At 39.8% G+C, this 16,730-nt stretch overlaps 1 protein-coding gene and 1 non-coding gene across 2 annotated transcripts in view; one reads left to right on the plus strand and one right to left on the minus strand.

The window, feature by feature from the left end:
• Positions 1-16,730, minus strand: part of LOC122639966 (receptor-like serine/threonine-protein kinase SD1-8) — a 60,364-nt gene that overhangs the window by 23,666 nt on the left and 19,968 nt on the right. The gene's annotated exons all lie outside the window — the stretch shown is intronic.
• Positions 7,678-7,762, plus strand: TRNAM-CAU. The gene is given in 2 exon segments: positions 7,678-7,715; positions 7,727-7,762. It is a non-coding gene; the product is annotated as a tRNA-Met (tRNA).

The raw sequence follows: 16,730 nt of genomic DNA on the forward strand, positions 1-16,730 counted from the left end.
AACCCACGATCTAGGGCGAATTAGATTCACTTACAAAACAAATCTAGGGCAACAAACCCACGATCTCATCAAATTGCACTCCCAGATCACCAGAGAAAACCCTAACTGAACCCAAATCCTAGATCACTAATAGACGAAAGCAAAATGAACAAACAAAATCATGTTTCCAGATGGAGACACTCAAATCCTCACATATCACGAAGATCCGCTGAGAAAGACATGAATCAAACCAGCTCAAACAAGAATTAAGAATAATACACCGAACATTTGGCGGGGAAAAAAGTCGATTTTTTTTTTTCCATCAGACAAACAGATTGGATTTGAAAAGGAAATGGCAGGAGAAGTCTAAAACAATAAGGGAACCTCTTGCTCGGACAAAGGCTTCTACTGCATAAGCTGAGAAATTTGCTTATCAATGTGGCCATGGGAGTTCATATTTCATGTCTGGAAATTGTGCAAAGTTCTATGTTGATGGGTTTGATGTGAAGCAAAGTGCGGAACTGAAATTGACCAGACCTACCCCAAATGTTCTGAAGCTCTTGCAAATTTGGAATGAACCCTCTTGGATGATCGGCTTCAACTTGGGAAGAATGGAAATTACTAATAATTTATGGTCTGATTTCTGAAACTCTGTTTTGTAGAATTTCGAATGGTTAGAATGAATATATTATTCTTCAATGATGTACTGAGCAAAACTTCTTGGCAAGACATCAAATTGAAGGCACAAATTTTGAAAACGTAAGCGCCTTATTATCTAGGTTTTCCATGTGGGACTGATGTGATAAAGATGCTACGAAGGTGGGTTTTGGAGAGAAGAGTGTTGTTGCATCTCATCTGGGTTCAAGGTTTGCAGGAGGAAAAAGAGTGTTGTGGAAGTGAAACAAGAAGGATGAGGAGGTGGGTTTTGGAGAGAAGAGTGTTGTTGCATCTCATCTGGGTTCAAGGTTTGTAGGAGGAAAAAGAAGAAGAGGAGGAAGAAGAAGAAACATGGGAAAAGGTGCGTTGTTGTTGTCTTTTGTAAGTAAGGGCATTTTGGTCACATCAGGTTAATTACTAAAACACCGTTAACGGCCTGGGGCTAAGTGAAGCCCAATTTGAAAAGTAGGGGAGGTCTAAGTAGTTGTCAGAAGGGCAGGGGAGGTTCTCTGAATTATCAGATAGTTCAGGGGAGGTCTGAGTAATTTGTTCTAAATTTATTGAAAGGAAAGTGTTGAAGCAATGGCATCACTCACACAGAGATCATGAAGCCACCGAATGGAATCCGGCCAATCTGTCACACACACCAGAGACAGAGCCTTTCTAGCCAGGGCATCTGAGACAACATTCATAGCCCTTGAAACAAAAGAAAAAGTCACAGAAGTAAAGGAGTGAACCAGCCTAGCTATATCAGAAACCAGGTCTTCCACTTCCAACAAAGAGGAAGATCTATCCTCGATAAGTAGCACAGCTTCCCTACTATCAGATTCAATGAGGATCTTCTCAAAACCCCACTCCAAGGCAGCCATCAGAGCAAACCGAATAGCAAGAAGTTCCCCTTGAATGATGGAACCAAAATTGTGAGGAATGGACCACGCCTTACACATAGCTCCTGTATGATCACGGGAGATCAAACCCAAACCACCCTTTGATTTACCTCTTGGAAGAGCAGCATCACAATTAATTTAACAAAACCCACCGGAGGAGGATCCCATCTCTGTAGGGGCAGTGGTTGGGTCTCGGCATTCACTTCAAGTTGAACACCCATCACCCCATTTGCGGACGTGAATTCCAGGAAATCCTTATTCGCGACTTCAATAACTTCAGAACGAGTCCACACCCTACCATTGAACACCATCTCATTACGAGCACGCCAAAGACACCAGCAGATGAAGGCAGCTCTAGACAGATCAAGGCGGGCTTTCTTCTTATCTTGCTGGAACCAAACGCCCCACCCTTGAATCCAATCGGCTAATCTAGGATTTGAAGGGGCGGGAGAATTGAAGAGAGCAGCCAAACCATACATTGCGGGTGAAAGGGCAATCAAGCAGCACATGGTCACCAGAATCAGGAGGATCACCGCATCTCAAGCAACTCGGATCACTGCGAATCTGCCGAGCCAGCAAACCAGAACCCGTAGCCAGCGCTTCATTACAAGATCTCCACAAGAAACTTCTTATCTTAGGCAGAGTATGAATAGCCCAAATTCGATTCCAAACCTGATCAGAGATATGCTCCCACTGTCGACTTCATACTTGAATCCTATTTTAAAGTTTGAATCGAGTTTTCCTTCATTCACCGTTAATGAGATCTTATTCACGAATTTTTCTTCTCTCGGGTTCCCTACTTGATCAGGTGCGCAAGTTTCTCTCATAGGAGGGCGGAAATGACGACCTCACCCCTTACCAGAGACTACTACTTGGTCACTTGCACTACTATGGAGCACATATATAAAGACGACTACCTGGTTTTCATTCTTGAATTCTGTTCTAGAAGTTGTACCTGCTCAATTATTAATGAATTCATACTTGAATCCTAATTTTAAAGTTTGAACCAAGTTTTCTGGTGAATGAGATCCTATTCACGAATTTTTCTCCTCTCAGGTTCTCTACCTGGTCAGGTGCGCAGGTTCCTCTCATAGGAGGGCGTAAATGACGATGTCACCCCACCCGGGCAGTGTGTTTGGGCAGGGGGTGAGGTCATCATTTTCGTACCTCCTATGAGAGGAACCTGCGCACCTGAGCAGGTAAGGAACCTGAGAGGAGAGCGCTCCCCTATTCACCACAGGTAGTAGAGGGTAGACAAAGGCATTGAGAGGTTATTTTGGAAACATATTAAAACCCTATAGTGGTTTGTGAACTCTAGGATGGTCGGTGAACCCATCCTCTATGGGTGGAGGAAAATTGTCTCCTTAAAAATTTAAAAGGGAAGTGAAAGTGCAAAGAACGATCACCAATCACGTAAAGCCTATATCTAGAACCATGCATGAGTGTAGTTCTCCTCAGGAGTCATGAGTCAGTTTATTCGATTTGTGTTTTAGATGGTGTTTTTTTAACTATCTCGATCTTTCCGTTTACAAGGCATACATCCTTCCCGATTGTGTTTTTTAAATAAAAAATGCTTCTTTAAAATATGCAAATTACCTCGCATCGAGCTTCTCTCTAGGGAGCCTAGCACCTAGGGAGTGATTAGGGGGCATCCAATGACTGTGTTGCACACATCCCAATGCACATAGCCCAACCGTTGGATACCCCTTGGGCACTCCCAGGGTGCTGGGCTCCCTGGAGAGGAGCCGGACCCAATTACCCCATATATCCTTCCCTGTCCTACGACAGTTGAAACATCACCCCTTGAATTGGCCTTCTTCCTTTTAGAACACCTAACCTCCTAAGATCCGACTCCTCTCCTACAAACCCAATGCCCAAGAAGTGCCCAGTGAGGCAACCAACAGCTGGGCTGCTGGACGTATATTAGATTTCACGCCAAGCCATAGGCACATATCCCTGTGCACACCTAACAGCTCAAATGTTGGATACCTCACTGGGCAGGCATTTATTCCCCCCCACCCTCTCGTCCCAAAACCACAGTTGAAGCTGCAGCCACCCCTTCCCTACGCTGCGACAGCCGCCCCTTCTCTCTCCACAATTTCAAGTTTCCCACTATCTCTAACTTAAGAGCTCATGATTGGTAGGACGTAATACAAAACGTAATTTTACATGGTAGCATACACACGAAAAGTTGGTGGAATCCATCCCTATAAATAAGATTATAGTCATGTGGGACCCATGTGATAGGATTCGTAAAACATTCAAATCCACGCATTCCACATTCAAATCGTCGCCACATAAGAAAATGCAAACGTAACGCAAGAAAGTGGGACCCAGATCATTGAATTTTCGATTTAGAAGTAAGAACATGTGGTGCTGCCACAGACATTCGTCAAAGATATAGGTCGTCCACCTCGATTGAAAAGGGCAGTTGGTGATTTTTGTTTTTGTCAAAAGAGTTTTTATTAAATTACATAGAAGGGCATGTCTTACACGAAGCATCTGCTTACAGAATTCACTCCACGAGCCAAGGACTGAAAATTGGCGAGATCATTCAAGCAATTGACTCCATTGTGATATGGTTCAACCCTTCCTCTCCCTTGCAGTCTCACACACACAAGATTTTATTCTCGAGTTCAATAAGGTAATCCATATATTTATTTGTATTTCTTAATCCATGCCAAGATCTTGGTTAATCCATATATTCATTTATGTTTCCCCTCACATACACAGACACATTAAAAAAACAAAAATTCCCTGATGTGCGTATAACAAGGCTTCCCATTAACCTCCCCCCCCCCCCCTTTGAATTTGTGTCTAATCTAATCCCCCAGCCAACCAAGATAGGAGTTGAGCATTATTAATGGATTGTTCTCTATCCCAAAGGCTTTATCTATTCTACAATTGCCTTTATCCGTAGGCAATGTGTTGGATTCCTGAAAACCCTTTTTTTTTTTTTTTTTTTTCCTAGTACAAGGATTCTTGGATTTGGTCTCTAACACAAGGAAAAAAAAAAAAAAGGATGATTCTTGATTATATTTTTTTGGAATGAATGAAAAATATAATATTCAACGAAGCAAAAGAATCTTTCTCCCCAAAAAAATAAAATGAAAAAGAACATAAAAAGCACAAGGAGAGTGTCCATAAAAAAACAATGGACTACTTTACAACTAAATCAAGCTGAAGGGAGGCCACCCTAAGAGGAACAAATCAGCCCCAAACCATCAATCACCTGAATATAAAATTGACCGTTTTTCCCATTAGGGTTGTAGGGAGGAATGGGAGAAACCATCCATCTCCCACTTTGATATTTCAAAACAGAGGAAGGACCATAAGATGGGCCACTATCTATCGCTTCTATATTAGCATCAAAAGGATTAACTTTAAGCACTCCATGGATTTCACCTCCTCGAGCTACAAAAACTTCATCCAAGTCTTGGGCATTTTATTCCTCAGATTGCAAAAGCCTTAAGCTTGATTCGTTAGTGGCATGTGCCTTGTATATGGGAAGGGTTCAAGAGCTCATGGAGGACCTAGGCTCCAATAGGAGTGAACCACAGTTACTGGATTCCAATAGGAGTGAACCACAGTAAGGCAAAACTATTTTGAGATAAAAAGGTTTGGGCTTGAGGGTCAAAAACACACCACCTGATGGCTGATAAGGAAGGATTACCAACACAACAATCCCTCGTAAGATCCCCAGAAGAGCTTGTAGGTTGCAAAGTAGGGAACAGTGACTTGGACAGACTAGTCCTTTGGGAGTCGAGCTCACCAACTACTATTGTCGTCAAGGAAAAAGAGCCTTCCATCAATTGCAACAAACCGGTACGAGGAGAAGAAGGGGAACAATGCAGTATGGGAGGGATAGGGCCTCCTCCACGATCAGATTCCATAGGTAAAGTGTTCTGGCGTTCTGGATGTTTGAAGCATTTGTTAGTTTGTTTATTTTTTTCTTTTGCTAAAATATCATTTGTATTAAAAAAGAACAAAACAATTACAATCTAAACAGAACTAAAAGACAAAATGTTTCAAACTCTTAAATCCCACGGCATTGCCATCATCAAGAAGAGGGCAAGTAATAGGCCAAAAAATTACAGATTCCAACACTAATATCTCTGTCTCCAGTGAGCATCCACCATGAGTAACATCTCGGACGAAATGTGCCTTTTTCACTCCTTTGACATTCCAGTAGAGCACCCACGCGCATCAATATTTTTTGGGGTCTTACGATTTGTCAGACTTTGAAGCTTAACCTTCTCCCACCTTCTTCTTTCCTCCTATCTTCCCTCTCCCGGGCAGCATCATCAATAACAGCCACGACATCATCATCTTGTTAGTTTTTCTACGTTTTTGTATTTTGTTCATGTTTCTCGAGACATTATTAGGGAAGCCAAGCCACTTAGCAATAGAGGTGTTTTTAGGTTTTTCCTGTCTAATGTTTAGTTGTTACGTCCACCCTTGTGTCTTGTGTTAGAATTTTAGTTCTAATAAAATTTCATAGGGACATAATTAAATCCTTAAATTAGGCTAATTAAGGTTTTGATATAATAAAGTGGGGTCATTAAGTTATATTAGAGGTCTAATGTGGACTGGCTTAGTGTGGGCCAGATAGATTCTTATTGGGACTGTGATGAGTCAGACCCTATAAGAATTATTATATAAGAAGAGCTAAGTCCCCCTCTACCCATAACAACTAATTATTCTCAATCACTATTGAAGAGTGCATTCTGAAAAGAGAGGGAGATATTCAGTGTTCATCGTCCCTGCACATATGGTATTCTCATCAGGCCAGTTACTTTGGGAATAGAGGGGAAGCACCTAGATCTTTGTTCTTTATTTTTCGCTGCAATCATCATCACTATGGATGTGAAACAAGGTCAGTGGTTCTATCCCTATTTTCTATTATTTATTTGATTGTGTTCTTGAACGTCCTATGGAGATCCTGGCTTTTGGGATTTTATCCCTATTCGGATCGATTTATTCTAACATCTTGTACATTATTTTCTTGTCAATCGGAGTTTCTCCACAGCTTATTTTCTCTAATAAAATTCTTGATTTTTGTCCTCCCCCCTCCCCACCTCGCCCACCAAAAAAAAAAAATTCAGAATTCACTGCAAGGGGAAGGCAAATGACATTAGATTGCCAAAGTAATTTCAAGAAATTCAAGGGTGCTAATTTGTTTTGGACTATTTTACAAGACAATGGATTAGTAGAATCATTATTCCCTTAATTCGCTGCCCCCTCTAATTCCTCCAATTCTTCACATGGGTGCGAAAATGACCCAAGTCACCCAGCTACAAAACAAAAAACTTGCCCCTTTATCGAGGCTCTACCACAGTGATGGTCACTTCATTTATAGAGTTAGATCCTGTCTCTGTGTTTGATGAATCTAAACCCTTGAGAGTTCTCTTCATAATAAGAGCAGGTTGGTTAGGCATAGGCATCTGTGTTTCACTCCCCAACATGGAAATAACATTTGACATGTTTGGCCTATCTGATGCACTTCCTTGTACACACAACAACCCAACTTGAATGCACCTTGAAACTTCATTAGCAGAGTATGAGTCACCCATTGTTGAGTCAACTATCTCCATTGCTCGATCTTCTTTCCATAAGTCCCATATCTGAAATTGTTACAAAAAATCATTTGAACATAAGGAATTGGAGTACTTGAAAATATTTTTGCAACAAAAATGTAAATAAACAAAATGTACTGACTCACATGTTCTATTAAATTCATAGAAGGATCTTCAAGAAAATATACATTGTTCTTCTTGCCACTAATGATCTCTAATAATAATACCCCAAAGCTAAATACATCTGATTTTATTGAGAAAAGGCCTTGCATTGCATACTCTGGTGACATATAACCACTACCAACCATGAAACAACAAAAACACAGAAGTTAATTAGGCCCATGGAAATAATAATAATAATAATAAAATAAAATCCTAGTTAAGGAATATATTGGATCGAATTTTATTTTTTTTTGGTAAGACATATTGGATCGAATTTGGTGTTTATAGGTAATTTCAATTTAATGCCCGGAGTCCTATTTGAATTGCGCACTTGGGATCCAAGCATTAAAATCTTTTAAATTATGGGGTAAAAATAAATTATTACTTCTAAAATGTGTTCAAAGAGTTTCATCAGTGGGGTGGTGGCGCAGTTGGCTAGCGCGTAGGTCTCATAGCGAAAGAGTAATCCTGAGGTCGAGAGTTCGAGCCTCTCTCGCCCCATCATTATCTTTTCTTCCACTATTTTTTCTTGTAATTATGAGAGACCAAAGATAACCCAAATGGTTTAAACTGAATCAAACCTTCTAAATCGTTGGTAAACCGTTTAAGAAACATTTGAAAACAATGAGAGTCAAACATGGATTGGTAGAAATATATATGTGAAATTTGTAATAAAATAATTGGGTTGAATTCATTCAAATACATTAGTATAATAGTATTCGATGTTTCTATGAATATTTTGGCTTTTCTGTATATTAGAATCATATTCTTTTCAATGTGGCTTGTTGAGTACATCCAACAAGCATTAAATTTGTTGTAAATTGGGCAAACCGTTTAGGAATCAAGTATCTAAAACCGTGACCAAAACCATTTAGGGCCGATAAACTAAAACCGTTTAAAAACGAGAAACGAAAACCGTTTAGTAAATGGTTTTGGTTTCAATAAGTGAAACCGTTTAATAAACGGTTCGGTTCTGGTTTCACCTAAAAATCCTTGCACCGAACCAAACCGTTTAACACCCTTACCCTCTACTGCTGAGCTGCTACTACTTCCGCGTGTGCCTCAGACACAACAAGGCGACGAAAAGACCACCTTACCCCTGCCCGAGCGGGGGTAAGGCGATCTTTTCTGCCTTGCTATGTGTGGGACGCACAGAAGTAGGGGCAGCTCGGAAGTAGAGGATCCAGATCCTGGGTTGGGCTGGATTTTTTAAAATCCTAGCCCAACCTTGAGTCCTCTTAGTTCAACCCAAACCCAACCTAGCCCCAGGTCGGGCTGAGATATCTCAACCTAGGACCAACCCTGTCGGGCTTAGCCTAGCCCATACCAACCTTGATTGACCCTATTCGCGATGGATTGGGCCGGGTTTGCCCTGATTGACCCTGATTTTTGCTATGGCCTTGTTGGCCTTGACTTGCCCTGCTTTATTGCCATTTACATCGTCCTATGAATTAAAAAATGAGACAAATGTGATTGGCTATTGGTTTGCTTCGTACTCAATTGACTATTAGACTTTTCTTTGGGTTAAAAAACTTAGTCCAATCTTAAAATTGTAAATATTTTTGTTCAATAGTTAATTAGTCTTTTTTTTTTTTGGTAGCCTAATAGATAATTAGATATTAAACAAAAATTGCAAAACGTAAACAATAAATTGTAAAGCATAATTTAACAAAAGGCATAGAAGGGCCAAGCCGGGGTGGGCTTAGCCCCAAACCTCAACCTTGGCCCAGCCCGACCCTGACACAAGGCCTGAAATTTTCAACCCTATCCCACCCTCAGGATTGAAAAATCCAGCCCAGGCCCTGTTAGGGTTTAGGGCGGGCTCGGACTCGACCAAACTTACACCCCTAATTGCTAACAACACTCAAAAAGCTATACAAAATATTCCCATGCACGGTTAACGGTGCATAGAAATCCTCCCAATGCCACCCCTCAAAATCTTGAGGTAAAAGCCATTGGATGGTCCCATGAGCATCCACCTTGACCCTGATCCTTTATATTTTCAAATTCATAAAATTATTGTATCATTTTGATCATTTTCTTTAGCTAAGAGTTTAATCACGATGCTCAGCACATTGTGGATGATCTAAACAGTAGAGATCTTTGGTTGCTTTGGAGAAGTGAAGATTCTCTTCACTCTTGCTGCTATTGAAAATTTTCTAGCTAAATTTATTCTTGTTGATATCTTTTTGCGTCTAGGAATAATGGGTTAGTTCACAAACTTGCTCTTAGGTCTTTGTTGTGTCTGAATGGTTTCTGAGTGGAAGGAGCAGAACTACAACCCTTCTCACCTTTTAATGGTTCTTCACTAAAGTGGGTTTCAGGAAAACTAGCTAGTGCATTGTTCCTGAGTTGGGTTTGTCCATTTTATATTTAATTAAAAGAAGGAAAGAAAAGCTTACTATGTCCCAACCACTTTGGTTGTATTTGCTTGAATTTGGTCTCCTCCAAAAATTCTAGCCATACCAAAATCTGAAATTTTGGGGTTCATCTCTTGGTCTAGCAGCACATTGCTGGCCTTCAAATCTCTATGAATGATTCTCAATCTGGAGTCTTGATGAAGATATAGAACACCTCGAGCAATTCCAATTATGATTTCAAATCTTTTTCTCCAATCAAGCAATGCCCTCTTACTTTCATCTGTCCAAATTTTCACATGAGTAATTAAAAATTAAAATAGATCACATAGGTTGCAAATATATGTCAAGTACTATAACAAAAATAAAAAGAAATTTAATATAGGGTTTTATACGATTTGGTTCGAGTAAGAATGTAGAAGGAGAAATTTAATATAGGGTTTTAAACGATTTGGTTCGAGAAATTTAATATAGGGTTTTAAACGGTTTCAATTTCCCGGTGTTCAATGGTTTCGGTCTCTGCTTTGTTATTGGTTTGAAGTAATAGGCTCAAAAACAGTCATCAAATTATTCTTGAACAGTTTTCCAATTTTAAACCCCTTTCCTGAGTACATATTTGCATATCTATTCCAAATTCTAGCTGCACTTACCAAAATGTGGGGACTTGTGGCTTTCTTTTGCCCAAAAAAACAATCATTTATTAAACAGTTTGACAATTCTAGTTTAAACAGTTAGGTTCAATTCTTTTTTGATAACTGTTGGTTTAATATCATGATGTAATGGTTATAAAAGTTTATTTTTTAGGTTCAAAAAAATATTAATTCCCTTCCCTTTTACTTTCCCTTCAACCAAACATAGCGTGATAGCTTTATATAAAAATAAAAAGAAAGAAAAGATAATTTCGGGTGTGAGAGAAGCATACATACCGAAAATGAAAGTGTCCAAGCTTTTGTTGGGCATGTACTCATAGATTAACATCTTTTCTTCTTCATAGACACAACAAGCTAGAAGCCTAACTAAATTCCTATGCTGAAGTTTGGCTATCAATAGAACTTCATTTTTAAACTCTTCCATTCCTTGCCCTGAATTCCTTGATAGTCTTTTAACAGCTATCTCCTGCCCGTTCATTAGCCGACCCTGGAAATTGAGATTCAACCAATCACCCGTTCAATCAGTTGTTTTTATTATCCAAGAATGTGAAATCGACTTAGAACGCATTCCAAGAATGCATACTAAACAAACCTAAATGTTAATTGATGATGAATAGGAGGAGAAGCTACCTTATATACAGCACCAAAACCACCTTCTCCAAGCTTGTTATTAGGAGAGAAATTGTCTGTGGCAGCTGCAACAGCCTTTAGTTCAATGAATGGTAATTCTGGATTCGTTCCATTGTCTTCAAGCTCATTCGTTCTAGGAGAGTTTCTATAACTTGTTGAACTAGTTGGGAATTCACGTAAGAGACTGCTACGCGGCCGTCTCCGCCGCCGCCTCTCAATTACCCCTAATTAATCATACTTAAAACATTAAAAGTGACTGGTGGAGCTGCTAAAACATTTTTTTTTTTTTAAATCCCTTTTTCTTCTTTACCTTTTCTCTTCTTCAGCAAATAGTGCACACATGCAGCAAAGAGAAGCAAACCCACAACAAGAGATACCGTAAGAATCGCTACTCTCCGCTTGTTTTCAAGAAATCCTTTCTCTTTTCTTTGTTGTGCAGCTACACATAAAACCATCGTCATAACTTATACTCAATGCCTAGAAATAGATTATAAAAGGCGTACCCAATGCATGTGGTTTTCACCACTCGAGGGTCATACTGTATGTAGCTTTACCCCTGCTTTTCGCAAAGAGACTGTTTCCTGACTTGAATCTTTGAACCCGTGACCACTTGGTCATAATGGAACAACCTTACCGTTGCACCTCAATGCTTAAAAATAGAAGATGGAAGTAACAATTGATGAATATATACAGACCTAGCTCCACTGGATCCACGCGTAGATAGAAATCCTGGCCACCGTCGGTGAAATATCGCATGTCCATTAAGTTACCAAACCAAACAATGCAGCCACTGCCCCCACCGGAAATATCTGCAGAGGCGTAGGCAGTGCAAGAGCAGTTCTTCAAGCATTTTTGCTCGCAATCCTTGAGATTCAAATTCATGTCAACAAGGGACATTGACGAATCAGGAAGCTTCACTCCTACCAATTTCAAGAACCCGTCACCATTGCCGCACCCAAGGTTTCTCTTCCTTACGCATCCACCCAACCATCCCCTCAAGTACCAATCTCTTAAAGACTTTGGTTGGAAATCCGGAAGACATTCGCACTCCACCTGGTTGTCCATACTACAGATCCCGTAGGCCCCACAGTGTCCGTAATCATCGCACCAATCCTTGGGTGCCGAATAGTATGTGTTCCATTGACCGTTCATCTCCACCCACGTTCTCCCTTGGAAGTTTCCGGCGTCATCCACCAAGAATGTGGAGAAGACAGAGGAGTTATAGAGATCGTAGATGATGAAGAGCTCGTCGCTGGTGTTGACGAAATTGTAACTCATTACGTAGTTCTGAGTCATCTCGGGGACCCCACTCCAAGCTCGACCGTTCCAGGAACCGGTTCGCCACATCGGGGCTGACCCCTTTTTCAAGAAGAATTGAGGTGACCCTTGTGGGTCGATCCCGTACGAGTACATCCCAGGGCCAGGGTCGTCTTTGGACCTCCAGGATGTTAGAAACCGGTTCAGACCGGTTCTCCGCTCCAACCCTAGTTTCATTCCAGGAAGCCATGCTTGTGTCGGATGGTCGAAGCTTTGCCACAGAATCCTATTTCTATCTCCGCCTCCGCCGCCGCTGTATAGAACCAGGTTTCCGGAGTTAAGGAGCTTCAGAACGGTGGTATTGGAATTTATGGAGACATTTGTGGACCAGAGAAGACGTCTCTGATCGCTACGGGAAGAGACGACAAGATTCCCATCAAGGGCGAGGGAGAGGATTCCGGAGGAATCGTTGATAGGGTTGTCTCTGTTGGCGACCCAAACCACGGTGGTTTCAGGAATTTTGTGGTACCAAATCCCAACGTACCTGAAAATAGAAGTGGCAGGACTGAAGAAGCCCAATGCGAAATTGCTTCCAGCGGAGACAATGATTTGGCCGTCGGTGATGAATTGATTTGGGTTTAAGGTGTCGGTAACAGAAGAGGTGGGGGTGACAGCAGAGGAGGCGTAGAAGTGGAAGAGGAAGAAGAAGCATAACCATGTGGGAGAGAACATGAGGTCTGACGATGATTCGATGTTTCCTTATCACTCAAAAGTCACAACAACGTACTGAATACTGATCAATTACCATAGAAGTTATTAATTAAGTAAAAGGCATACTTCACTTAGAGTTGGATATACTTATTTAATATGTGTTCTTAAGAAGGTATGGACAGGCAAGTGACACAAGTCGCCATAAAAATTGGTCCTTGTTTGAAATGTGTTGGGATTCCGTAGAAGCAAAATAAATAGTTTCACGTCGGGTCGGATATGAATGGGAATCGTCTCATTAAGGTTTTCATGATAACATTTCTGTTTCTCTATTTTGTTTTTAAGAATAAAAAAAAATAAAAAATAAAAAAAATTCATTTATTAACATTGGTTTAATTTTTTGTTTCCGGGGATGATCCTGGATAAAAAAAGTTGTTAAGAAATATTTAAAAAAAAAAAAAAGATGTTTCAATTTGAAACTTCTCTATCCAAAAAATAAAAGGAAGAAATAGGATTATTATCCTCTCCAATTCTTAAAACTTGGCAGTGCGGCAGTGCTAGGTGGAGATGTCGACATGTGGCAGATCAGACATCCAATAGTCAAAGCTCAACCTTGTCAATGAAGTCGGACCATTGGATGTTCGAGCTGCCACATGTCGATATCCCCACCTAGCATTGCTGCACTACTGAGCTATAGGGAATTGAAGAGGATAATTTTCCGAAGAAATAAGGGGGGAGTTGCTCTTTAATGACCACATGTCTTATTTGATGGGCAAAGCAGCTATTTCATGTTCAAAATAATACACCACCTCCAATGCAACTTCAACCACCACCACCACCAACATTGTCGCCACCACTATCGTCACCTCCGCCACCGCCACCTCCACCTTCGCCATCGCCACCACATCCACCACCACCACCACCCACACCGCCACCATCTGTTTAATGACATTTTTTTAGATTTTATAGGAGTTCTAGAAACACGTTTCTGTTTCTTTTCTGATCAAGAAATAAAAATTATTATACGTTACCAAACATGTTATTTTGCCCAAAAATTTGGCCTAGTAACAGAAATACGAAAAAAAGTCATTTCTAGAATAGAAACATGACTCAAAAACAGAAGTGTTATCATGAAGGCCCTAATGGTCAACTTTTGAAATTGAATTCTACCCAAGTCCCTAACAAAATGGAATCTTGAATTATTATGAACCACATATATTAAAGCTAAACGGATGCGGATACAAATAGGCTATAGCTATTCGAAAAACTATATTTACATGTAAACGGATAAAATATCTGATCCGTATCCGTGTCCGTATCTGTTTAACACTATCCGAATCCGTCTGATAGCCAATCGGATGCGGATATAGCACTATCCGAGCCGAATCCAATCCGTTTACAACCCTACTTATAACCAGGGTAGGACTGTAAGAGTGTACTAGTGAGTCGTGACACGAGAAGGAAGCAACCGGTCAGGGATTGAATCGGAGGAGCATTGGGATAAGAAAAGAAAATATGAATGCCCCAAAAGAGCGACAACTGCATCTTGGATCCATTACCAACCCTCTTTTTTTAAATTTTCTACACGCACTAGTTCCAACCCAACTCGTCCTCGTACAAAAACAGCTCATCAAATGATTTAATTGGTCGAAGCTCTAACGTGCCCTAATCTCAAGTAAATTCAGTTGGGATTTCGGAGCAAAACTCAAAACAATGTGGAAGGAATGGAAGCACATCAGTACATGTGTCAACTCAGAGTCCTATAGCTTGGGGTTGAGCTCGAAGAAGACAGCCCTATAGAAAGAGAGATATGCCTTACTCTCTACTCTCTAAGTGTTCACTTCAAGCTTATAAAATCGAGGAGTTCCCCAATTCCACTCAAGAATGATCTAGGAAAAGATGTACAATAATAAACAAAGAATAATGTGTCAATGGAAGGACAAGAAAGTTGGCTTGTAAAGATAAAATGTTGAAGCTTAGATAATTGAGGAATATTGTAAAAAAAAAAAAAAAAAAAAAAAAAAAAAAAAGGGGAAATTGGTTTGGGGGTTTCAACACTTGAAGACAAAATGTGGTTGGGGGTTTCTAACACCGTTGTTTTCTCCCAACAATATAACCCATATTTTCCGTGCTATAGCTATATTTATATTAGTATTGCCTACAAAAAATATTTCAACATTCTGGGTTAAACTAACAGGGTACGTTCCAGGTTGTGTGAAAAAAAAGTATTCTAAATATTTTTCTTCTCTATGTGACAGTCGCAATTTGAATTGAGCTTGATGGAAGCCAGAGAGAGAAAGAGATGATTCTGTTGTGCCTTTATCACCAGTCTTCACACAAAGCTAATGAAATCCAATGAAATCCGGAAGGTACCCTACTAGATTTGGACCACATGTCATAATTCCTATCATACGGCCTGTAGGACTGAGGAAGAAGAAAATGAACGGTCTCGGGTAAGTTTTATTACAAAAATGCCATTAAATATCTTTCTCATCATTAATGATGCCATCCGAGATAATGCAATCAAGCTTTAAGAAAATTGTAGTTGAAGTATTGGCCTCCATTGATTCCAATCAAAATAGAAGTGGAATCTGCTAAAGTCCGCTTGAAACTTAGAAATTGGAATCAGAGAGAAGAATCAAAGATTCTTCAAATCTATGATTTTTAAGAACTTTTTGTTTCAAAACATTCATAGCTTCTCCTACAATAGGTAAGTTTCATCGATATTTTACTATTTTATTGGTTAAAATAAGAAAAATGGCCAAAAATGAGGATTCAAGTACATTCATAGGCGATTCAAAATAGAATTGTAGAAATCGGCATAATTAGAATTGGAATCCACCAATTCGAATTCCGTCAAAATAAAAATTCCCTTACATGTTATACTGACAATATAATTCTCAAAAGTCTTTTTGACTTGATGATAAATGTTTTTTATCATTTACAAATCAAACAATATTAACCAATGGTACAAGAATGGAACAAATCGGCCACCAATTCCACCCCCACCCCACATTGCCAAGCGAGCATCACTGCTTACTCTACTTTTCTTGCAAAGTATTTGGAAAATTCTATGCTTTATTCCCATATCATTAGATAGTGCTCAGAACGAGCTTTTTGACGATATATCACACGTTAAAATCAAATAAAAAAATTGAAAAAAAGATTCCAAATCATGCGTTCTGGTTGAGACGTGTGCACACATGTGCCTGACTGCTATGCAAAGTGAATTAGAAATACGAGGTTTTATACGTATGATATAATTATAGGGAAATAACTCAACCAAACGATCTCAGAGTGTTGATCATAGTGTCTCTTTGGGCACATATACACCCTAATGCAAGCCGAAGATCACCCTCATCGAATGATTCATATTCGAGACCTAAAAAGTATGAGATCAAAGGATGTGATTTCATTGTAGGAAACCCAAATATACATAAGGGACTACACGTCTACACAGCTATGTCACAAGTTGTTGTAGGTGTGCAATGTTGGTACAAAAAGCAAGGATCAGCTATACTCATAGTACTTAGTATGATGTGCCCGGAGGTTAAGGAACAACAAAGAGCACCCTCATCGAAAGATTCCACTTAGAACATACATGATGTCATGGTGCAAACTATTTACAAATAAATGTAATAACTACTATACAACCATATGTACAATAAATGGTCAAAAATATGAGTCTTGATCAGCTCCCCTAGGTATAAATTACCTACAAGGTTTCTCTCTTTAATCGGAAGAGGGGTGAAATAGGTTTTAATGGGAGTCACCATCTATATAAGTGTCTAGGACCAATAAATGTCTCCCCCTTTCGAGGAAAAGAATGAACTCTAGTAGATAGCATTGGTCAGCCTAGATCTCTGG

The sequence above is a fragment of the Telopea speciosissima genome, chromosome 9, assembly GCF_018873765.1.
Source record: "Telopea speciosissima isolate NSW1024214 ecotype Mountain lineage chromosome 9, Tspe_v1, whole genome shotgun sequence".
NCBI classification, from domain to species: Eukaryota; Viridiplantae; Streptophyta; class Magnoliopsida; order Proteales; family Proteaceae; genus Telopea; species Telopea speciosissima.